Genomic DNA, 24,814 nt, shown 5'->3' on the forward strand with positions numbered 1-24,814 from the left:
TCAACCTGTCAAGTTATCAGGATACCCGCAGTAAATATGTGTGAGATACGTTTGCATGCATTACCTCCATTGTACATTCATGCATGAGATAAATTGTATCCCCTGGGCAAGACCAGTGTTTCTCAACTCAGTCCTGGAGTACCCCCTTGCCAGTCAGGTTATCCACAATGAATATTCATGAAAGAAATTTGCATATAATGGAAGCAGTGTATGCAAATCAAATTTATGCATATTCATAGTGGATATCCTGAAAACCTGACTGGCAGGTGCTCCAGGACCGAGTTGAGAACCCCCCGAGCTAGGCCAATGGTGCATCAAGCCCAGCACCCTGTCTCCACAGTGACTTAACTGAGTTAATAGAACTGCCTGGCCAATGTTAATGAGGAAAATCTATTTCTTGTTGATCATTTCCCAGAAGTAGGAGATGATCATTTTCAAGTCTGCCAAATTAATAATTTTTATGGATCTGTCTTCACAAACGCTCCCCTCCTCTTCTTTCATTTGTGATTCATTACAAATGTCAGCAGCCAGATTATTGGCTCAGTCTTTAAATATCTGCTGATAAATGAATCATACTTCCAGCAGTGCTGAGTGAAGGTAACTGTATTGATTCTATATGCAGTTGTGGGCATACTTCTTGTGCCCAGAGGGTGCCCATGTGGCACTTATTCTATAAGTGAATGTAAATATTTCCAATTTCTTCTATATAAAACTAGCCTAACAGGTTTAGGCATGAACACATGTTTATGCTTATTCCATATAATATATCACCTTTCTTGAGACAAAAAAGGTAGTTTATAATCGGAGAATAGAGGAATAAAGAAGGATAGGGAAGGAGCACAGAGGGAAGGGGAAGGCACAGCCACCTCATGTGTGCCATCTCCACAAACTAGATACTCCTGAAGGTTTGCCTATAAAGTGAGTTGCCTATAAAGGTTTGCCTATAAAGTGCTTTGAATTTATCAGAAGATGGTTCAAGTTGAAGTAAGGGTACAACATAGAAAATGCTCTGTCTAGTATGGTGTTGAAGGAGAAACTTAAAGCCGAAGAGCATTAGATGAACTAAGAGGAGAAAAAATGAACAAGATATGAGTAGAGATGCAAGATGAGGAAAGCCAGTGTAGACAGCCTTGAGTGCAAGAATCAGCAGTCTAAATTGAATTTAGAAGACAACAGGGAGCCATTGATGAAAGAGAAGGGGAGTAACAATGAAGACAGATTGCTGTGTTTGGTTCCAATAGACATTTGATAAGACTTCGAGGAAGTCCCACATGCACAATGATGCAGTAATCTAACCTTGGTATAATGTGTGCATGGAGGAGTGTACAAAGAACGGGTTGACCTGAATCGTCCTAGAGTCTGGAAACAGGTGTGGATCACAAGCAAAATGTGATAGCCATAGAACAGATGTGTTTGCACCCAAATACCAAAGATTTGCAAGTAAATTATAATACTCTATAGTTAATGTATATAAGGGTGAGTCTCACTTATGCTCCACTCAGGCTTCACCTTAGCCTTTCTAGATCATATGATTGTGTGTGGTTGAGTGTAGTTCCTTTCCTATCGATAACTGATGTTGTTTTCAGGTTTTGTTTTTTTATTTTTATGTACACTGCTTCGATCCTTCGGTGGTAGAAGCGGTATAGCAAATCAATAAACTAATAATAATGTGTGCACATATTTATAAAATACACAGTGGGGCTCATTTTTGAAAAAAGTAGATGTCCAAAAAACAGCATAAACTGGTACTAGAACGTCCTAATTACCAGGACGTCCAAGTGCCGATTTTTGAAACTGTCTTTCTGGATCCAAGAGTAAATGGGGCATTTTGGAGACATCCTCTGGGCATGCTTTGTGCAGGCTTAGACTTGAATATCTTTTGGCAATAATCAAACATTTCCAAGGACATCCTGGATGGAACTTAGACATTCTGAGCTAGACCTGTTTTATGAGCGGCTAAGTGCCAAAAAGTTACCCACACTGACCAGATGACCACTGGAGGGATTAAGTAATGACCACACACTCCCCAAGTGATCACTGACCCCCTCTCACCCTCCAAAAATCTAAATGAAAGAGTTCATACGTATCTCTAGAACAGCAGCACCTGGTAGGGGAAAGCCTAGTACACCATCACACAGTACAGAGATGAAAGCACGTGGGAGAATCGCGCGAGGACAAAAGAGCTCAGACAAATGCGCGAAGGATGTCAGTGCGCCGGATTAAATGTTAAATTTAAAGCGCTCCAAGGGTGTGGGGGGAACCCCCCCAGTTTACTTAGAAGTGTTGGCGCTGCTGTTCGGGGGTTCGGGGGTGAACCCCCCCATTACAGAGGAAAGTGTAACTTTTCCCTGTTGTAGAGAAAAATTACACTTTCCTCTCTAAGTGGGAGGGGGGGTTTCCCCCCACTGCCAATGGCAGCGCCAACACTTCTAAGTGAAGTGGGGGGGGTCCCCCCCCCACACACCCTCGGAGCGCTTTAAATTTAACTTTTAATCCGGCGCACTGACGTCCTGCACGCATTTGTCTGAGCTCCTTTGTCCACGCGCAATTGTCTGGCGCGCTTTAGTCTCATCACCCCATCACACAGGTGTCTTAAGTAGTCTGGTGGGTGAGCTAATGAGCCATGGAGAGGAGGACCCAGAACCATAAGCTACTCTAACCACTATATTTATGGTGGAAAGTGTGAATCCATCAAAACCCACCAAAATTCTACCATAGTGCCATATATGTGCCACCTGTAGCCATAGGGGCCATTCGGGTGGTAGACAGGTGGGTATAGTAGGTTTTAGAGAAGTTTTGGAGGGCTCACCATCCATTAGAAGGGGGTTATGGTGAGATGTACTTCTGACAACCTTTATGTGAAGTTCACAGCAGTGAACCAAGGTGCCCCACTGCTCTATTGGTATGTCTATGGCCAGTCCATTATAATGCTGGACATTTTGAACTTGGATGGTTTTATGGTCAAAAATAGCAAATACAGTTGGACATCCTAAGGACTGGACGTTTTGGCAGCCAAGATGTCTAAGTAGATGATTAAAAACAAAAAACTGGATGTCTTGCGATGTTGCCGGTTTCAAAAATGGCCATTTCTCCACCTCCAACTTTGTATATCTTACATGAAATATCCAAAGTTGAACTTAGATGTCTTATTGAAAATGGCCCTCACTATGCACATATTTAAAGAATAGCGGCAGAATTTGAGCATTTATGTGCATATGCACCTGATTCCATTCTAAGTCTATAGGGAAAAATCTTAGTGAACCAGGTTATTACATAGGTTTGACATCATTTTTTTATTTTTTTATTGGAGTAATAACAATGGATGCTATAAAACCTGAGCCTTCAACTGGGTACCTACCTACAAATGTGATCACTAGGCTTCAGAAAGGTGAGATGGTTTCATGCAGAAGGCGAAGACCAGTTTTCTCCTTAAATAACCCTGAAGTAACTAAAAATGGAGAATGCTGAAACATTACCCCTTCAATTTGCATTTTTATTGGTACATTCAGGATTAAAAATCAACCAAAGCGCTTGACAAAAGTGAAAGGAGTTGAGTTAAACATTAATGAAACTTGCTCAGTCTATGACCTTGTGTTACTCCTGCACCATATGTTCTGTGGTAAAACCTCTGAGCAGACCCTTTCTTCTCATTTCTGTGATGAGGGTGAAATAAGCTTGAAAGAGGCCCAGCTTAACCATTAGACAAATTTAAACAGTCATCTAAGGTGACAGCTCTAGAGAAAATCATAAAAAAGCAGTAATTGCAGCAAAACAATAGATCCTGACAGCTACACAGACTCAAAAAAACATCAGCACTTTTGTCTTCACATCTGTGTACATGGCTGTAGAGACCTCTAAGCTTCTGCTCTATGAGAGTAGCAAAGATCTCTAGTGGCTCAATGAAGATACTGGACTTATGCCTTATAAATCTCTCCTTCCCCTTCCCCTTCCCCCCCTAAAAAAAAGGCAGAAGGGAAGGGCTCTACTGACCATGGAAGTAATGGCAGGAGGAAACCCCTTCTAGAGAGAAACAGGCAAAATAGGATCCTCAGTATTGCAGAACCATTCTGGTTTCAGTTGCATAAAGTCTAACCTCTATGACTTGGCAACCAGCAATCTGTGTCTAATTTGGAAATTTCAGCAAAGGCTGAAGATGTTTAGGACATGAAAGTTGAACTAATGTCTTATCTTGGGACTTAGACCCTCTGATGGGGGTGGGGTGAGGCAGGGACCTGTTTGGCAGGAGGTAGAGGAGCTTGTAGTACCCCATCTAAGAGCATCCTAAAGTGTATCTACAGAAAAACAAAATATGTGATCTCTCAAAATCCAAATGCAGCATATCAAAGGATGAGGAACCTATAGAGTAGCATTTTAGAAAGGAAGTCCAACTCAGAATATTAACATCCGGATCAGAACATCACAGCATCGACATCCATTTTAAAAAATGAAATTTCCAAATTATGGGGGGAGTGGCCATGATGGCAGCACGTTAGCAGCCAGCATTTGCACTCCTTCATACCTTACCATATCTTCAGTTGGCAATTTGCTTTGCCTTTCTTCACATAATTCTGCATACTGAGCTTAAAGGCACTGTCCAGCTGAATCCCTCGTCAGTGACCTGGATTTGCCACTTTGACAATGGGCTACTAGGCTTGATGGACCATTAGTCTGACCCAGTAAGGCTATTCTTATGTTCTTATAAAACCTCAAAATAATAAATCTAATGCAGAGCAGATAAAAAGATACCTTCTCAACTCACTGGCAGAAGGTAAAACTGAAGAGAGGGAGCCCTAGAGACAAGGAGATGGAGCTGAGAAACATGATTGATGCCTTCTGCAAGAGACTTGCAAGTTATGGTGCAAAATCCAGCCATAAGGAATCGAATGCTATTTGCAAAAGAAACTATCTTTATTGCTTCTCCCCACCATGACCATCATGGAGACCATCAATCTGGTGCTATGTGGTGCTATTTCCTTGTAAACAGACTCCTAGATACTTAATGAAGGCCTGTTTTTACTAGAATGGGATGGTTGTAAGCCCTCTCTGAGGACTTCTGCAGATACAGGCAAATAGTCACTTTTATCCCAGTTTACTTTATATTCAGTAATTTTGAAAAATTGGCTTTTAAATCTCTAGTACGTGTAGGATCAAAGCTAGTGTGATAAAAACAAAAACATTGCCTGCATATAATGATAGTATATATTGCTTAGAATTATAGCTTAAACCCTGAATCATTTGGGATTGCCTGAGGGCCAATGCCAGAGGTTCAAATGACCAAGTCAAATAATAGAAGGGAACGAGAACTGCAGATGTAATTCTGGTCATTACTAATTTCCGTGAAGCACTTGCCTTCAGAAGCTATTACAATGGCTGTTCAATATGGACACTTTTTTGGAGGAATTTGTAATGAAATATGTTTTGTGTCATGGTGTTTTTATTTTCAGTTTAATATCTGAGAATGTTAGTAATCAAGAAAAAACAATTCTAGGCTTCTTAGGTTTGTTTTTCTGAAGCAAATTCCTCCTCCTCTAGTTGATGTTGACCTGCTGGAAAATGAATTTTCCATATTATGTACTGCAGACTTTGTCTTGTGTGGCTTTAAGATCTGGAAATGCTATTTTTGCATGTAAGTGAAAACAACAGAGGCAGTGAATTATGTGGTTAATCCCTTTAAAGTTCCAAGACCGGTACAAAAAAAGAGCAAGGAAGTTCAGAAAAGAAAATCGTAATTTGAATACATTGCTTTTCAGTCTTGTAAAGATGTGGTGTGATGTGAATTAACCCAGGTAACACAGATCACGATTGCAGAGAGGATTGTTCATAAACTGTAAGGATGTACTGTTCTCTAAATCACATTAGAAATGTCAACATAACATTTCCTAAATGGTTTTCTGCCAATTTTTTTTTTAATTATTATTATTTATATACCACTTATATCCTAAGTTGTTTTATATTCAAGCACTTTATCATATTTCCCTATCTGTCCCAGTGAACTCAAACTCTGTCTAGTGTACCTGAGGCAATGTGGGGATTAAGTGACTTGCCCAGGGCCATAAGTAGCAGCAAGGGATCTGAACCCATAACCTCAGGGTGCTGAGGCTGTAGCTCTAACCACTGCACCACACATATGGAATGAAACAACAGGAAAAAAAGTGATTTTTTTTTTTTTTCATTTTTGTTATTTTAAGCATGCTATTTACCTGCAAATAACATGCACAAAAAATAAAAGAAATAGACAAATGTTTTTTGCAGACACATCCCTAATAAACTGGATTTAAAACTAAGGCCCTCTAACAAGGGCATGTTAGTCTATGGACGCGTTAGTGTTTAGCGCGCGCTAATTTGATTAGCGCTCCGTAGTAAAAGAGGGGATAAGGTGCTGAGATCTGGAGATATCAAGCAGTGGAACACGGAAGCGCTGAGTCTGACGGCAGCAACTGAATATTTGCAAAAAAATCAAATACTTCATGGAAATAAAAGTTACAACCAAAAAGCTAATAGGAGCTGATACATTACATTCGTTACATTTCTTGACCATCTTTCAGGACCTGGCACTCTCTTCCCAAAAGCAAAAGGACACAATAAACCAAACTGCAGATCAAATACAAAAGAAAGAGAGAACTGCAAAAAGAATAAGGCTCAAAATGTTTCTTTATTAAAATCCCAACACACTGGCGTACCAAGGAGGGAGGCGGTCTGCCCCAGGTGCAGCCTTGGGGGGGGTGCACAGATGGCCAGGTCCGGAAAATTCCTGGTCTGCAACAGTGACGGTACTCAGCCGCTGAGTGCTGTCGCGGCGGTGGGGGGGGCACTGATGCCGCTGAGTGCCATCGCCGGAGCGGACCGCCCCCCCTTGGTACGCCACTGTCCCAACAAAGAGTGGTCCCAGGTGTATCTGTATCCAGACTTTAAATTCAATTTCTACCCAATGCCTAACATGTTTCGGTGACACAGTGCTTGCATTAGGAGCTCCAATTGAATATAAGTCCAAAACATATATATTCACCTATTACAGACAAACAGAACATAAATTAAAATGAATCGCCAAAAAAAAAAAGTAAAAAAAACAAAAAGTTGGTGAAATTACCTTCCAAACTGTGTTTCAGATAGGATACAAAGAGCCTTTCACAACACTCTAAACAAAACACACACCCAAAAAATCTCTTGATGGTAAACAAACACTTAAAAAATAACAACCCACCCCTCCATATTCAGCAATGGGAACTGTAAAAAACTTTATTGGAGCAACATTATAAGTCATGAAGCCTATTAGGGCCCTGTAAGTCAAAAAAATTCAAAATAGAAAGCTTACATTTGAAATATGCAGCCCGAGGGCCACATGCAGTCCTGTGAAGTATTTTGTGTGGCCCCGGTCGAGGGCAATGCAGTGTTTTCCTCTGCTGCCCCTGGGTGTTTACCGTCTTGTCGGCTCCCTCCTCTGTCTTGCTGCAGCGTTTGCGCGGCCCCAGAAACATTTTTTTCGGCCAATGCAGCCCAGGGAAGCCAAAAGGTTGGACACCCCTGTACTAGAGCATTGCTCATACAGTATAAAAAGATCCAATACAACAGCTGGATCAGACTGAAAACATGTTTTTACTTTTACAAGTGAATATCACTTAAACTAAATTCTTCATGGTCAGGGCATCATAGGGAGAGTGTAGCACAGTGGTTAAAGCTACAGCCTCAGCACCCTGAGGTTATAGGTTCCAATCCACACTGCTCCTTGTGACCCTGGGCAAGTCACTTAATCCCCCTCTTGCCCCAGGTACATTAGATAGATTGTGAACCCACTGGGACAGACAAGGAAAAATGCTTGTGTAACTGAATAAATTCATATAAACTGTTCTGAGATCCCATGGGAGAACAGTATAGAAAAATAATAAAATCTATTTTTGCTTGAAAATGCCCCAAAATAATCAGTTAACTATTCAGGGTAATCTTCAATTTCCTCCCAGACTTGATAACCCCAATTTTGTACTTTGGACTCGGCATGGGTTGCTCCTTCTTGAACATCTCCTGGATATGGAGGGCAATGTCAAACCTTGGCGTCCTTTCCCAAATTGCACCACTCTGATCTGGGTGGAGCATTTGTTTACAAACAGATACATCATTATGTTGGTTCCTTATCCATGGCTGGATTGAAGTTTCGGCTGGGACATAAGATACGTACCTTTTTTGAACAATTTCCTGATGATGGGCTATCGGTGGCTGCGTTGCATGGAGCTCTGAGCGGCTTGAGCCCCCCCAAGTCCTACGACCTGTTGGGCCAGAGGTGGGGAAGGGATTTTGGTGTTCCTTCTGCTTCCCTCAATTTTCTATCCCTCATTAATCGTATCTTGAGTATTTCTCTTAGCGCAGAACTGAGGGGATGACAATTTCAAGTGATTTATAGAGCTTATTTCTCTCAGGAGCAAGTACATAAGGCAGGAGGGGGGTCTCTTTCCCGATATGCCCCAAGTGTCAAGAGGGAGTTAATTCATTTTTCCATGCTTTTTGGGCTTGTCTGAAGGTTAAGAGGTTTTGGAAGGCTATTCTTAACTTCTTGGAGCGGCTCTTTGGCAAGCCTCTTCCCTGTCCCCAGCTGGTTTTCTTTTGGATCGCTTTGAATCCTTTCGTATATCCAACAGGGGACATCAGATGCTGATGCGGAGGGTGGCAGTGCTGGGTAAGAAGATAATTCTCTCTTTTTGGATGCAATCAACCACACTTGCTTTCTGGGCCTGCGCAATTGTTTCCATGGGTTGATGACCATGGAACAAAGACATGCCCGTATCACGCTCAAGCGGAAACACATTTTCCTGCAGATCTGGGATGCTTATATCCAGTTTTTGTCTCATAGGGCTCAGAGTTTGGTTTTGAATTCTTTCTAATTTGGGGGTCTTTCTTTTCCTTCCTTCTTGGCTTTCTGGTACTCACCCAGGTATGTTTGTTGGGGGGTGTACAGCTGAAGTATGTATGGAAGTGTGTGGCTGTGGTGTTGAATGGGGGGGTTGTTTTTTCTTTTCTTTTTGTCTGTTTCTGGGAGGGGGGATTGTTGATCGCTGGCTGTTGGAGAGTATCAGAGTACAGCTCTCTGATGGTTATCTATGCTGCATTTTCTTATTGTCTTAGAGATAGGGGTGTTAGGTGTTAGGGAGGCTTCTTCTTTGCTGTTCCAGTTAGGATATTCTTCCTTATTGCGGGCCTCTACATAGTATGGTTGTCTAGGGCAGTGATTCCCAACCCTGTCCTGGAGGAACACCAGGCCAATCGGATTTTCAGGCTAGCCCTAATGAATATGCATGAGAGAGATTTGCATATGATGGAAGTGATAGGCATGCAAATTTGCTTCATGCATATTCATTAGGGCTAGCCTGAAAACCCAATTGGCCTGGTGTTCCTCCAGGACAGGGTTGGGAACCACTGGTCTAGGGAACAGGGTTACCAGAGAGGGGGGGAGGGAGAGGAGGGATAGCCTTGGGGAGGATTCCACTGTTGGGGATGGGTGGCGAGAATGGGGGGGTTTTCTCAAATGGAGGAGGGTGTATACTTCTTTAAAAATTGGTTGATGACTGACTGAACCTCAGTGCTATATTCTGTTCTCTTCTGTTGCACTTGCTGTGAGTTTTTATACTGAGCTTTGCTGTTCTTGTTGTTGTTGTTTGTCATCAATAAAAAATTATTTACAATAAAATGCCCCAAAATAAGCATAAAATAGCCCCATTACAAAGTGAAAGTAAAACTAATCCTGATTAAAAATGCATTAAAAAAAACTGTGTATGTACCGGTAAAACAGCAAATCTAGCTTGCCAAAATCTATAAAAATGAAATCTGTCTCTAAACCATGACTCTCATATAAAAATGTGTAGTTCCTGCCAAAAACATAACTGGGGTAACCTTCAATAGAAGCAATATTCAATAGATAGCTAAACCAATTCAATGTTCATAAAGAAGATTAAGACTCTTATTTTCCAATTGTTTAATACAGACAAGTAAAGACAAGAGACATTGCATGAAGATCAATGAAACCAGATTGAAGCAGAGTCTGTCTGAATTAATCATCTCAGTTCAATAACCATTGACAGGATGGCTGATGAAGTGATTGAAGGATCTCCATGGAGATAAATGGAATGCTGCAGTTGGTGAATGTATGCTTGTGGATTTGCAAGGGTGAAAGGGGAAAGAGGAAGCTTGTGTGAATTTGCTTGCCATACTAAAAGCCAAGATGGAAATTTTCTCCCTAGAGAGAGGGATACAAAGGACTGCTCAACAGCCTAAGGGCTCTGGACTTGACCAATAGGGTCAAATGTTGTACTTGGCTGAAATATGAGCAAAAACCCAACAAAAAAAGCAAGGAGGATGTCTTAACAACCAAAACGAGTCTTTATTAGAAAGGGTAGGTCTCAACAAGGATCCCAGTTTCGGCGTTTAAAAACGCCTTCTTCAGGGGACACTTCGATAAAACAATGCCGGTACTCAATAAGACTGTTGGAGCAGAAAAAACAAGCTGCACTTGACACTGTGAAAGTACTAATTATAATCACATTTTTCCATTCATTTTTCATATATACATACAATATAATATTAACAATACATAATGGTTAACCACAAAATTAAACTATATTGTATGCTTCTCAACATTCATTCCTACCAGAGCACCTGGCCTTGGTCACACATGCAGAACATAGATAAACCCTATACAAATACAGAATCACAAACTAATACTAATATACACAAACAAAACCCTAAGATTCAAGACTCTGCATGCAGCACACCAGAAAAATAGAAAGAAAATAATTTCTTCCTGAACAGTGCAAAATATAGACAGCAGATATAAATTCTCAAAACTGGAACATTTCAATCGCTAAATTGAAAATAAAATCATTTTCCCTACCTGTGTTGTCTGATGATTTTATTTTTCTGATCATCTTTTTTCAGGCTCTGGTTGCACTTACTTTTGTCTGTGCTCTTAACTGTGCTTCCAGGACCTTCTTATTCATTTGCTGTTTTTTCTCTCCTTCTTCATTTACTGTCCTACATCCATCTTTACCATTACCTTTTAATGTCCATCTTTTTCTCAAAATCTATCTACTTTTCCATGTCTTACCTCCCTTCCCCTCCATCCCTGTGCACCATTATCTCCTCCCTCTCTCCCCCTGTGCACCATCATCTCTTCCCTCTCTCATGGGGTGGGGGTGGGGTATCCTAGGGGGAGTTAAGTGAAGAGAGATAGTAAGGGGCAACTGAGTGAGTGCACTTGTAGGTCAGTAAGAGGAGTTTGAATTGTAGTCTGAAATGGATGGGAAGCCAGTGAAGCGACTTAATTAATTAATTAATTCTCCCCACCTAATGTCCCCCTCTTCTGCCAGGTCCAGTCAGGTCTTTCCCCACCCTCCTCTTCCTCTACCCTTCAGTGGATCTTGGTTGTCTCCCTGTTTGCCTACCTCGTATCTAAAGCACCCCTGACCAAAGCACCCCTGACCAAAGCACCCCTGACGGTCTTACAAAGTTTCCATATTTCCATGAAATATTATGATTAATGCTGCAACCAATTAACTTTAATTCCATGGACAATTTTCTTTTTAGTTTTCATTATTCTTATATTGTACTTGTTAATACTGGAGAGCACATTAAAGGACTTTATCTTAAAGCCAGCATGGTCTCCAGTCATCCTTTTGCCTGTTGTTCTACTATGGCTAACCCTTTGTGCTATGGGAAGTGTGAGGCACAGTGGTTAAAGCTACAGCCTTAGCACCCTGAGGTTGTGGGTTCAAACCCTGGGCGTTACTTTATCCCCTCCCCCCCCCCCATTGTCCCAGGTACACTAGATAGAGTGTGAGCCTGCTGGGACAGATAGGGAAAAATGTTTGAGTACCTAAATAAATTCATGTAAACCGTTCTGAGCTCCTTGGGGAGAACAGTATAGACAATTGAATAAATAAATAAAATAGTGAGCTCAGCAATTGGAGGGGAACTCTTTACAGTCTGTGTGCTACTGTGAGTTAAAGCTGACAGGGGAGAAGAGCACATTTGGTTATAGGCACTATAAAGCACAGTTACTTACCGTAACAGGTGTTATCCAGGGACAGCAGGCAGCTATTCTCACATATGGGTGATGTCATCAACGGAGCCGGATGCGGAAGCCTCACAAGCAGACTTGCTTGAAGAAACTCGAAGTTTCGAGATGACCGCACCACGCATGTGCGAGTGCCTTTCCACCCAGCGCAGGGCGCGTTTCCTCAGTTCAGATAGCTAGCAGAGAAGCCAACCAAGGGAGGTAGATGGGTTGTGAGAATAGCTGCCTGCTGTCCCTGGATAACACCTGTTATGGTAAATAACTGTGCTTTATCCCAGGACAAGCAGGCAGCCTATTCTCACATAAGGGTGACCTCCAAGCTAACCATAATGGGATGGTGGGAATGTTGGCAATTTAGGAGAATGAATTTTGTAATACTGTTTGGCCAAACTGTCCATCCAGTCTGGAGAAAGTATCCAGACAATAGTGAGAAGTGAAAGTATGAACCGAGGACCAAGTAGCAGCCTTACAAATTTCCTCAATAGGTGTAGATCTGAGGAAAGCTACTGAAGCTGCCATGGCTCTGACTTTATGGGCTGTGACTTTACTGGTTAGGAGTAATCCAGCCTGGGCATAGCAGAATGAGATACAAGCCGCCATCCAGTTGGAGATGGTGCGCTTAGAAATTGGATATCCCAACTTGTTTGGATCGAAGGAGACAAAAAGTTGAGGAGCAGTTCTGTGTGGTTTGGTGCGTTCCAAATAGAAGGCCAAAGCACGTTTACAGTCCAGAGTATGAAAAGCAACTTCTCCAGGATGAGAATGAGGCTTTGGAAAAAACATTGGAAAAACAATGGATTGGTTGAGATGGAATTCCGAGACCACTTTAGGGAGGAATTTCGGATGAGTACGAAGAACCACCTTGTCATGATGGAACACTGTGAATGGTGGATCAGCAACTAAAGCTTGCAGCTCACTGACTCGTCGAGCAGAAGTGAGAGCTATGAGAAACACCACTTTCCAAGTGAGATACCTCAGATGAGCCTTATCCAGGATGGAGGCTTCATCAGTTGAGCAAGGACGACACTGAGGTCCCAATCCACAGGAGGCGGTTTGAGAGGAGGTTTAACATTGAAAAGTCATTTCATGAATCTGGAAACCACCGGATGAGCAGAAAGGGGTTTTCCTTCAATAGGCTGATGGAAAGCTGCAATTGCACTGAGATGGACTCGGATCGATGTAGACTTGAGGCCAGAATTGGATAAGTGCAAAAGGTAGTCCAAAACAGAAGATAAGGAAGAATGTTGAGGCTCCTTATGATGAGAAAAACACCACGTAGAAAATCTAGTCCATTTTTGGTGATAGCATTGTATAGTGGTAGGCTTCCTTGAAGCTTCTAAACCGGCTCTTACAGATAGAGAAAACTGAAGAGGGGTTATGTTGAGAGGTACCAAGCTGTCAGGTGTAGAGACTGCAGGTTGGGTTGAAGCAGAGATCCTTGACTCTGTGTAAGCAGAGAAGGAAAAACTGGTAGAAGGTATGGCTCCCTGCTGCTGAGTTGAAGTAGAAGGGAGTACCAAGGTTGTCTTGGCCACTGAGGATCAATTAGAATCATGGTGACATGATTGTTCTTCAACTTGACCAGAGTATTGAGAATGAGAGGGAATGGAGGAAATGCATACAGGAAGAGATTCGTCCATTCCTAAAGAAAAGCATCTGCTTCGAGACGATGAGGAGAGTATATCCTGGAGCAGAACTGAGGCAGTTTGTAGTTGTGGGGAGCTGCAAAGAGATCTATCTGAGGCATTCCCCACTGTGAAAAAATGTGATGAAGAGGCGAGGAATGAAGTGTCCATTCGTGAAGTTGCAGAAGACGACTCAAGTTGTCCGCCAAGCAATTGTTCGCCCCTTGAATGTAGAGAGCTTTGAGGAAGGTGTTGTGGCAGATTGCCCAGTCCCAAACCTTCAGAGCTTCTTGACAAAGGGAGGCAGATCCCGTCCCTCCCTGTTTGTTGACATAATACATGGCAACTTGGTTGTCCATCCGAATGAGGACTACTTGGTTGTGAAGCAGATGTTGAAAAGCGTTGAGAGCTTTGAGGATCACTCTGAGTTCCAACAGATTGATATGACACTGACGATCCGTACTGGTCCAGAGGCCTTGAGTACGGAGACCATCGAGATGAGAGCCCCAAGCGTAGGTCGAAGAGTCTGTCGTGAGGACCTTCTGATGGGGGGGGCGTTTGAAAAAGCAAGCCTCTGGAAAGATTGGAAGAGAGCATACACCAACAGAGAGACTGCTTCAATGAAGGAGTGACTGATATGTGTTGAGAAAGAGGGTCGCAAACTTGTGTCATTGAGATGCCAGGGTCCACTGAGGAATTCTGAGGTGAAGTCTGGCAAAAGGAGTCACGCGTACTGTGGAGGCCTTGTGACCTAGAAGCACCATCATGTGTCTCGCTGAGATGGTAGAGCGGGAAGACACTGTATGACAAAGTTGAAGAAGAGCTTCCAGTCGTTGTTGTGGAAGGAATGCTCTGAGTTGGACAGTGTCCAGAACAGCTCCAATGAATTGTAGATTCTGTGAGGGCTGAAGTTGAGATTTGGGAAAGTTGATTTCGAATCCCAAACTTTGTAGGAACCAGGTAGTCCATTGGGTCTCTACAGTAACCCCTCGAGATGTGGAATCTTTGATGAGCCAGTCGTCGAGGTAGGGAAATACCTGAAGACCATAGTTCCTTAGAGCTGCTGCTACCACTACAAGGCACTTGGTGAACACTCTGGGAGACGAGGCCAGGCCGAAGGGTAGTACTTTGTATTGGTAGTGCAGATTCCCCACCCGAAATCTTAGATATTGATGGGAGGCCGGATGAATGGGGATATGAGTGTAGGCCTCCTTGAGATCCAGAGAACATAACCAGTCGTTCTGCTCGAGAAGGGGATAAAGGGATGCCAGGGACAACATTCAAAACTTTTCTCTGACTAGAAATTTGTTGAGAGCCCTGAGATCCAAAATGGGCCGCAGATCGCTCCTCTTCTTTGGAACAAGGAAGTAACGGGAGTAAAACCCCTTGTTCTGCTGTTCCAAGGGAACTGGTTCGATGGCATGGAGACGAAGCAGAGCTTGAGCTTCCTGAAGAAGAAGGGCGGTCTGGGATGGATTGGAAGGATACTCTCTTGGAGGAAGCTCTGGTGGAACCTGAGTGAAATGAAGAGAGTATCCTTCCCTGATGATGGTCAGTACCCAGAGATCGAATGTGATTGTCGTCCATCGAGGGTAAAAAAGATGGAGACGACCTCCTATAGGAGGAAAGGAAGGCAGAGTCAGAACGGTGGAGGTTATGCTCTGTTGTAAACAGTCAAAAAGGCTGAGTAGCCTTAGGTGCAGCAGAAGGTTGAGGTTTTTGTTGCTTCTGAGGCTGCTGTTTCTTAAGAGGAGGGCGATTATAAGGGGCCATCCTCGGAGCAAAATGCTGTTGATAGATAGGAGCAGGACGTGCAGGTTTGGCAGGAGCTGGCTTTGGCTTAGGTCTGACAATAGAAGCAAAGGATTTTTCATTGTCAGACAATTTTTTGGTGGCTGCTTCGATAGATTCATCGAAGAGGTCATTGCCTTCACAAGGAATATTAGCCAAGCGGTCTTGAAGATTAGGGTCCATGTCAATGGTACGAAGCCAGGCAAGGCGATGCATAGCTACAGAGCAAGCAGCTGCTCGGGCAGACAACTCGAATGCATCATAAGATGACTGGAGGAGATGTAATCTGAGTTGAGATAAAGAAGCAAGGACTTCTTGAAATTCAAAGTGCTTTTGAGTATCCAAATAAGTCAAGAACTTTGGTAATAGAGAAATGAGGAATTCAAAATAAGTAATAAACTGAAAATTATAATTGAGGACTTTAGAGGCATCAAAGGAATATGGTGACTTGGACAAGGCAATCGAAACTGCAACATCCTTGAGGTCCAGCACTGGAGACCTCGAACGAGGAGTCGGTGGTCTAGTCGAAGTTGGGGTAGATCGAGGCTTATTTGAAGAAGGTCTTTCTTTAGAAGAAGAACTATGCCTGGAAGGATGCCTCGATGAAGGCCTCTATCGTCGATGAGAACTGTGCCTGGAAGCAGATCTCGAAGATCGAGGAGACTTCGCCTCGGAGATGGAAGCAGCCGATGATATCAAAGAATGTATAGGACTGGAGGCTGTAGATCGAAGCTCCAGAGGCTTGGGGGAGGAACCTCGATACCCTCCCAAAGACTCTGCTCCTTGTATAGAGTGTGAGGATTCCTGCCGAGGCACTTGCAAAGATTCTGCTCCTTGCTGTACGTGCTTAGATGCCAGACCAGACACTCGCAGAGACTCTGCTCCCAGCAAAGAGTGTTTAATCTCAGACTGAGGCAAAGGAAGCGGCTCGACCTTACGGGAATCTGCTGAATGCCCAGGCTGGATAAGAGGAAGAAGCTTCGGTCCCATATTAGTAAGGAACTGAATGAATTGCTTTTCCAACATGGTCTGGAAAGAAGCCGGCAAGGATGGATCCGCTTCTGAAACCGGACCACCTGCTTTGGCTGGAGGTTCCCTCGAGGTACTGTGAGTGTGTTTCGACTTGGAAGTCTTAGGCACTTTAATCACTACCACTGGAACTGTCTGCTGAGCTATCTGACCTGAGGAAACAGGGGAAGATACAGCAGATGTCGTCAAAGAAAGAACCGCTGCAAACGAAGAAGGTCTGATGAGGCTCGAGGTGGAAGCAGTAGAAGCAGGAGGAATCTTGGTAGGAGTCGAGGCCAAGGTTGCCTTTGAAGTCGAGGGATCAGAAGAAGAATCCATCTCAAAGAGCTTGTTTACCAAAATACAACGACGATTGAAGGCTCGAGGTTGAAGCGTAGCACAGCGCCGGCACGACTTCGGATGATGTTTTGGCCCAAGGCACTTCAGGCAACGACAGTGTGGATCCGTAAGAGAAATCGAACGCTGGCACTTGCTACACTTCTTGAAGGCCGGGACATAGAAGTAAAAATAGCCGCCGCAAGTTCCTGCCTGTCCCGGGAAATGGACGGAAGATTTAAAAAAAAAAATTTTTTTTAAGATTTAAAAAAATTAAAAAAGATTTAAAAAAATTTTTTTTTAAAAACTAAAAATGAAAGAAATAAAATAACAGCGATTCATGAGGAAAAAAATACAAACCACGGTTCAGAGAAGGCACAAAGTAACGAAGTTAAACGTAGAGAGTCAAAGATGGACTTCTTGGCTCCGTGGAAAACTGAGAACTGAGGAGACGCGCCCTGCGCTGGGCGGGAAGGCACTCGTGCATGCGCAGTGCGGTCGTCTCAAAACTTCGAGTTTCTTCAAGCAAGTCTGCTTGTGAGGCTTCCGCATCCGGGCTCCATTGATGATGTCACCCATATGTGAGAATAGGCTGCCTGCTTGTCCTGGGATAAATTATGAACCTGCCTTAGGGATGACCCTAAGCCCCAAATAACTCAAGGTCTATTCAATAAATACTACATTAGACAAAACTCCCCCCCCCCCCTGTAATTTCCACCTCTCTCCCCTAAACTGATAGATATAGTTAACTTTAGCATGACAATTTTACATATGTTGCCAAAGTAATAAATTTTAAAGTACTAAAAGAAAATAACATAAGAACCTATGAATAGCCTTACTGGGTCAGATCAATTGTCCATCTAGTCCAGTATCCCATCTTCACAAAGGCCAATCCAAGTCACAAGTACCTGGCAAAAATCCAAATAGTATCAGCATTCCATGCTACTGTCCCCTGTCGGTCTCAACAGCAGACTGGACTTTTCCTCCAGGAACTTGTCCAAACCTTTTTTTAAAAGCAGCTATATTAACTGCTCTTACCACATCCTCTGGCAACAGAAGCAGATCATGTACAAAACAACAGTAATAGTAGTAAAATAAAGTTAGAATTTACGGGGGTGCGGTCAAACGAGTCCATATTTCCGAAATCGTCTGTTAAAATTCTGATAAACAATCTGCTATCATGGGCCCCATAGTTTGAGGGAGCCTCTAGTTTCCCTTTTCCAACAGTGCCCAGCTTTTGCTTGGAAGCAATAATTCCCAGCTATGCTACTGAATGGGATCTTATTACCAAATCATAATAGCTCTTTAGTTTTCAGGGGTGAGCAATTTAAATGCCTAGCCAGCTCTCTACTTTACATTCTAACTTTAGTCCTACATTGTCTTTCTAGGAGATCAAAAAGCTTAAAACTGCTCCTCTGAACCTCTGTCTCCCTGGACAAGTGAACTCTAGAATCAGCAGCAAAGGTAGAAATGTTTCAATGCAAGCAAAAAGAAATGCATTGTCAAAAAGGCAGTAAACTGATCCTTAAGCAATACCTCAGTGCAACTGTGCATCAGTCATCCCCTCCAGTATTAGCACTTACTCTACTTCTCTCATTCACAATTCTTTACCATCTCCCTCCCTCAATCCTGCCTCCTGTGGTTACTGGGACTTTGGTTTGTGCACATGGCCTCTAGAGGCTACCAGGGAAACGTCGGCATCTTCTGCCTGACCACTCTGAAATTCGGCTAATGGATTGCCTGTGAAATTCATTTCCAGCTTTCAACTAAGGAGCCCAGAAATACAGGAAGAAGGATCTGTTAGAACCATAAGAGGCTGGCGTCCCCTGTAGGGGCCTTCTCTCCCTACGCAGCTGGCTCCAAGATGGTCTTTGAGAAGGTGATCAATAAAACCATCATCATCTCCTGCACAGTATCCCCAAGACCTTACAAAATCCGTCTTATATCAGACAGGCTATAAGCCCTTAAACTCTTGGCTCCTGATCGCTTTGCTGATCCTGCATCTTCTAGTGTGTTTCCAGCTCTTAAGAAACATTTTCCACTCTGCTAATTCCTTCCTGAGTGACTCTATGCAGTGCGTAGCAAAGATAATTTAGAGAAAACACATTTTCCTAACGAGAACAATGCTTAACCCATGGAAATGGGTTTTTATAAAACTACCAGCCCAAAAGGAGTTTCATCCATGTTCTGCCCATGTGTATGCCACCTTGCATTGGCACACTATGCCCCTTATGTGCTCCCTTACAAAACAATGTTTACGGTGCTTACGTCTAAATGCACATTTAGGCCCAAATTCTATAAATGGTCTGTTTTTAATTGGTGTAATTGCCTTTGATTGATGCAATAATTGATTGCATCATTTAAAAGTAATTAAAATCCCATTAGAAAAAGACGGTGCCTCCACAAACAGCACCGGAACCACGCTTACTAGTGCCTCAGGGTAAAATAGGCATGGTTTACACTGGAAGTACCCTTAGGCATCGGTAGGCACCTCTGTAGTCACAATTCTCGTCACAGATAAGCGCCGGAAATGTAGGCCTGGAAAACTCTGGCCTACATTTCTGGTGCTGTCATGTGTCGACACGCGATTGTGTGGGCAGCTGCCGATCGTGGTGTCATTTGCAGAATCCGGGTATTTACACACATAAAGGGGCGTGCACTCTTGAGCACCTTGCTATAGAATTTTATTTTCTGTGGAGGCTCTACAGATGTACTCTTATTCCTGTTCCCAAGATAGCTTTGACACTTTAGAAGTATATGTACCAGTTTATTTTTAAGAAGGACACTGTCAAGTTACTGAAGGTCATGTCCAAGTCAGGCTAGAGATTTATGGCTAAATTTTCATAAGTGCCATAGCATCGCCTCTTCTGCCATGCTTCAGTCTGGGCCTGCTGCAACTGTCCTTTCAGACTACCCAATCCCCAAACAGCAGCATCTGCTCAAAAAAACTAAATACAGCACGGGGGCTTACAAATACCTGTGTCCGGGCAGGCTCTACAATGTCCCATCAAGACTAATATTAAACATGCTGGGGGTCCAAGGAGGAAAGGGGCCTTAAAGCCCACCAATAGGATGCAACTTCTTCAGCTTCAGACAGGCTTGGGTTTGTCAGCCTTACGAGGCTAGCTGTCAGCATTTTCTGTTGGCTTAACCAATGTCAGCAAAGGCCTGTGGCAAACTGATATTAAACAGATATGATCCTGGTAATGTCAGTGCAAATAAACCTTAGGGCTCCTGGTCATTGAGTCTCCGAAAAGACATTAGAAAATTATCAGTGCTTAGTATGCAAACTCAAGGAAACACTAATCAAATGTAAATTAGACGCAATCTTGGATGAGAAGAATCTACGGAATCCCAGTCAACACGGATTCATCAAGGGTAGGTCCTGCCAATCCAATCTCATCAGCTTCTTTGACTGGGTAACAAAACAGCTAGACTTGGGAGAATCCGTGGACGTTGTATACCTAGACTTCAGCAAAGCTTTCGATAGTGTCCCGCATCGCAGGCTGTTGAGCAAGATGAAATCAATGGGGCTGGGAGAAACACTAACTACATGGGTCAATGACTGGCTGAGTGGCAGACTTCAGAGGGTGGTAGTTAACGGTACCCTCTCTAAAACATCGGAGGTGACCAGTGAGTACCGCAGGGCTCAGTCTTGGGCCTGCTCCTTTTCAACATATTCATAGGGGACCTAACTCAGGGGCTTCAAGGTAAGATAACGTTATTCGCTGACGACGCCAAACTATGCAATATAGTGAGAGATGGCAATTCACCCGATAGTATGACACAGGACCTACATTTGTTGGAGCTTTGGTCCTAGACCTGGCAGCTGGGCTTCAATGCTAAGAAATGCAAGATCATGCACTTCGGCAGCAGAAATCCGTGCAGAACTTACACCTTGAATGGTGAGACCTTAGCTAGAACTTCAACAGAATGAGACTTGGGAGTGATCATCAGCGCAGACATGAAAACTGCTGATCATGTGGAGAAGGCTTCATCTAAGGCAAGACAGTTGTTAGGTTGCATCCGCAGGAGTTTCGTCAGCCGGAAGCCTGAAGTCATAATGCCATTATACAGAACCATGGTGAGACCTCATTTGGAATATTGTGTGTAATTCTGGAGGTCACACTACCGAAAAGATGTGCTGAGAGTAGAGTCGGTGCAATGGATGGCCACCAGGATGGTCTCGGGGTTCAAGGATCTATCTTACGAGGAAAGGCTGAAAAATTTGCGGCTGTACTCACTCGAAGAACGTAGGGAGAGAGGAGACATGATCGAGATGTTTAAGTATATTACCGGCCGTATCGAGATGGAAGAAGAGATTCTCTTTCTCAAAGGACCCTCAGCCACAAGAGGGCATCTGCTCAAACTCAGGGGCGGGAAATTTCATGGCGACACCAGGAAATATTTCTTCACCGAGAGAGTGGTTGATCCTTGGAACGAGCTCCCGGTGCAGGTGATCGAGGCAAACAACGTGCAAGAATTTAAGAGCAAATGGGATGCCCATGTGGGATCCCTTAGAGCAGTGTTTTTCAACCGCTGTTCCGCGGCACACTAGTGTGCCGCGAGATGTTGCCTGGTGTGCCGTACGGTGCAGACACTGATTAGGCCTCAGGCCGGGTCCCGCACGCGCTCCCATGAGACTCCCCCGGTCCCCGCTGCTGTTCAGTTTCGATCTTCTGCTCTGACGCAACCGGAAACAGGAAGTTGCAGCAGAGCAGAAGATTGAACACTGAGCAGCCGCGCGTGCGCGGCTCTTTGGGAAAGTGTGCATGTCGCCGAAAAACAAAACCTACAAACTAAGGTGAGGTGAAGGGAGAGAGCTGGCTAAGCAGTAGGATCGATTGGGCAGGCGAGTGGTGGCTGCGGGGACCGTGCGATCGCTCGTGTTCCTGGCTCAAATTGGAAGGAGGGAGTGAAAGGGAAAAGGATTCTGGGCCAAGGGGATGAAGACGGAAAGAAAAACCCACAGCAGGAAAGAAAGGGAAGGACAGGCAGGTGAGCCAGATGCTAGAAGCAGGGAGGGGGAAGAAAGAGGGAAAAAAGCTAGATGGGGTTGAAAAGAAGAGACACACTGGTATGGAAGAGGAAGATAGGGGAAATCTGGACACAGGAAGGTAACAGAAAGAGGGGAAATTATGTGCATGGGGCATAGGGACAGAGACATAAAGGGGACATGCCATGGGCATGGCATATGGACACAGGGGGGGGGCAATGACAGATACATAGGGGAGATATTAGAAATGGAGAAAATAGGAGCACAGAAGCGAGATGGTTTGTGGGGATGGGACAGGGACCGAGCTCGCAGGCTCCAGTGGCTTGCACAAATTACATTGTAACGTGCCATGAAAATAAGAGGGAGGAAGGTAGATAGATAAGCCACGTGAGAGGAGCTGAAGGGTAGTAGAAAGGAACAGATGGTAAAGGAGGGAGGGAAGGGTGGTGGTGGAAAGGAATAGGACAGACATTGAAGGAGGGTGGAGAGGAACAGACCCCGAAGGGAAATGTGGAAGACAGAGTGGGAAGAAGACAGATGCCAGACTATGGGGGAGCGGAGGGAAGAAGATGGGTGCTAGACCAATTGGTAGGGGGGTGAAGGGAGAGGCACAGTAACAGCAAATGGAAGACGTAGAGAGAAGACACACAGTGGATGGAAGGCATTGAATGAGAAGATGTGGAAAGCAGAAACCAGACAACAAAGGTAGAAAAAAAAAATTATATTTATTTATTTATTTTTTGCTTTAGGATAAAATAGTATATTAGTTGTGTTGATAAAAATTTATAAACAAAGCCCTGCCAGCTGAACATCTCTTTCTCTAGTTCAGCAGGAGGAACTTTGATTTATAAGAAAGGAATAAGCTAAATATTACAGTACTAAGGCTTATATGGATGCAGCGGGGACGGTGACGGGGCGGTGAATGGGATGGCAGTGGCGGTGACGGGGCGGTGAAAGGGATGGCGGTGACGGTGACGGGGCGGTGAAGGGAACGGCTGTTGACGAAGAGCTACGTGTGTGTCTTTCTTCGATTCCAGCCAGAATATCAGCTTTGTGTTCAGCCAAACAGGCCCAGGTTTCGCACTGAATAAAGTATTTTATAATTTTTCACTATTCTGTTTACTTAATATTTCATAATAAAGTAATTATAAAATACTTTCTTTGTGTTTATTTGATTCCTATTCAAGAGAATTTCTTTATATATAGTCAATATAGGCACAGAGTTAAATTTTTTAACATTTTCTAATGGTGGTGTGCCTCGTGATTTTTTTCATGAAACAAGTGTGCCTTTGCCCAAAAAAAGGTTGAAAAACACTGCCTTAGAGGGTTAAGCCAAGGGAACCTGTCACCAGGAATGGGATCCCGAGGATAGTAGACTTGGGGGTGGGTCAGTAGAGTGGGCAGACCTGATGGGCTATGGCCCTTATCTGCCGTCATCTTCTATGTTTCTAAGGTTAACAAAGAACCCTGATAGAAGGCTGTAAGGATCCACAGTTTTTAATAGATGTGCTAAGGTCCAATGCTTAAGATAAAGAATAGTCCCAGCTGCCTATTTATAAAAGACAGTTATATCAATCAAGAGCCATTGTCACAGAAAGATACTGGAAACTACCAGAAACTCAAATCTAAGGAGGGCAGTTTCTCTCTCTTTTCTCCTTCAGTCTTTCTCACCTCACACACCTTCCCTTCCCATTGTAACAACAATAGATGCTATTTTTAGACCAAGGGCTCCTTTTTACAAAGGTGCGTTAGCGGTTTTAGTGCACGCACCGGATTAGAGCGCGCTATAGCATGGGTTAGCCAAAAAACTACCGCCTGCTCAAGAGGAGGCGGTTGCGACTAGCGTGCGCTATTCCGCATATTAAGGCCCTAATGCGCCTTCGTTAAAGGAGCCCCAAGTCTCACATTTATAAATGTAGGAGGTTAAAATCTTAGCCCTCTCTCTGGAGCTTTGTTTATCACCTTCTTTCTGGGCTTTTCTCTCTTTCTTTCTCTGGATTCTTGCTTTCTTGATTATTGGCCCTTGGCTCTCTCTCTCTCTGCCTCTCTTCCCCTTCTCAGCCCCTCACACCTCCACATCTCACCTATTCAGAGACACACATTCATGCAGGTAAACTGTCCTTTCTCTCTCATTTAAATGCACAGAAACAGCTTCTAAATTTAACTGCATACTCTGTACTTGTAAAAGCCTATTTCTAGTTCTATAACAGAATATTTTTCTGCACTTTAGTACCAAGCATATATATGATATATCTTTCTTCTAAGCATTGCATCTCTGTTATATTAAGCCTATTTGTACACAATATATTTTATGCAACCACTCTTGGCTGTCATTGTCATTAATTTCACTTTCCGCTGAGCCTCTCTGAGGGTACTGAACCCAGGACCTCTGGTGCATTGTGGGGTCATATTCTTACATTTTAGGGACTCATCTGCTGCACCCCCTTGCACATCCATACATTTGGGAGGCTCATCTGCTGCACCCCCTTGCACATCCTTATATTTAGGGGGCTCGTTTACTTCTGTGCACATCCTTACAGGGCTCACCTGTAGCATGGCATCCCAAGTCAATCACCCTGTTTGCACCTGCATCTCACTCCTGTCTTCCCCTCACCTGGGTTTCCATGCTAATAAAAAGTCCTACAATGGGAGAGGAGGGCTTCCTGGTTCCATGTTAAATTTTGTTACTTGAGATTTTTCTGCAGCTCAGGGACCAGGCATAGATGAGGGAACTGTCAGAGGGCAGCATTTAGGCATGGGTATAATAATAATAATAATAGTTTATTTTCTTGTATACCACCCCACCAGCAGTTCTGGGCGGTTCACAACAGAGAAAACTGAAACTGTACCCACAATTGAAATGCAGCCCTGGTCCAAGTTTTAGAAAACTCAGGAAGCCCTAGAGTGCTCTAAGAGTCTTTGTCTGCATGCCTGCTTTGGTATCTTTATCCCCCATCATGACAAAGTCTGATCTTTAAGTGGCATGTAGTGAAAATGTAAGGG

Source organism: Geotrypetes seraphini, chromosome 6 (assembly GCF_902459505.1).
Source record: "Geotrypetes seraphini chromosome 6, aGeoSer1.1, whole genome shotgun sequence".
NCBI lineage: Eukaryota > Metazoa > Chordata > Amphibia > Gymnophiona > Dermophiidae > Geotrypetes > Geotrypetes seraphini.